Source organism: Phytophthora infestans, genomic scaffold, assembly GCF_000142945.1.
Source record: "Phytophthora infestans T30-4 supercont1.79 genomic scaffold, whole genome shotgun sequence".
NCBI lineage: Eukaryota > Oomycota > Peronosporomycetes > Peronosporales > Peronosporaceae > Phytophthora > Phytophthora infestans.
In genome coordinates, this window is record NW_003303680.1 from 365390 (window position 1) to 366344 (window position 955).

Consider the following 955-nt stretch of genomic DNA (forward strand, 5'->3'; position numbering starts at 1 on the left):
CATGTGTTTTGCAGTACAGCTTCGCAATCATGGCATGCCAGTACTTAAGAATTAATACCGGTACATACAGCGTATGTCACGCTGTGTATCATTAAAACGGTACATATCTGGATTTTTGATCCCACTGGATTGATAAAAAGTGGTTGTCCCCACAGAATCACGACATACTAGATGATATACGTAGATGATTACAAAGATGATACCGAAATGCCGAGCTTGCATACCGCATTGCCCCTGTCCTAAGCGAAGTTTTGTCCAAAGCGAACTTTTATTATGGCCAATGGCAGCGCTTTATTTAAAACAGATGGCTGCACGTAAATGTGTCCTTCCGCGAGCTAATCATAAGCAGCAGTCTGATGGGGGGGTTGATAAAGAGGCAATACGAAGAGCGTAAGCGAAATAGTTAGAGCTGTACAATGTAAATGCTATTAGCGGCTCTCACCAGCGGATCACTTTGGAAATAATGGAGACATTCAACTGGATCAGCTTGGGGTAATTTTTACTTTTTAGCACTAATTGTGAGATTTGCTACGAATCTTACACGTAAACGTCGAACATGGGCGTTCGCTTAGGACAGGGGCGATGCGGTAGCTGCTAAACCGGCCAGAAGAGAAAGTAGTCGCACACGAACCCACTGATTTGGGTACAAATGGCACCGGAATAAGCAAACGGCGTAGCTCAACAAACAAACATTATACGTAGTAAACGATCGCTTGATAATAATAACCAATAATTTTATGTACAGTCTGGAGGTTAGAGGTCCTTTTGACTTAGACTTGTGTGCTGACCGTCGACTCCAATCTTCTTAACTAGAGGTTAATACGGTTTGGGACAAAGAGGATTGCCTTTTATCCACAAAAAACTGTCAAAAAGCTAATTTATGCCAACAAGAACATGCACATCAGCCTGTTGATCAGGGATTTGTAGAATTGTAGGCTCGTCACTGACAAAAACG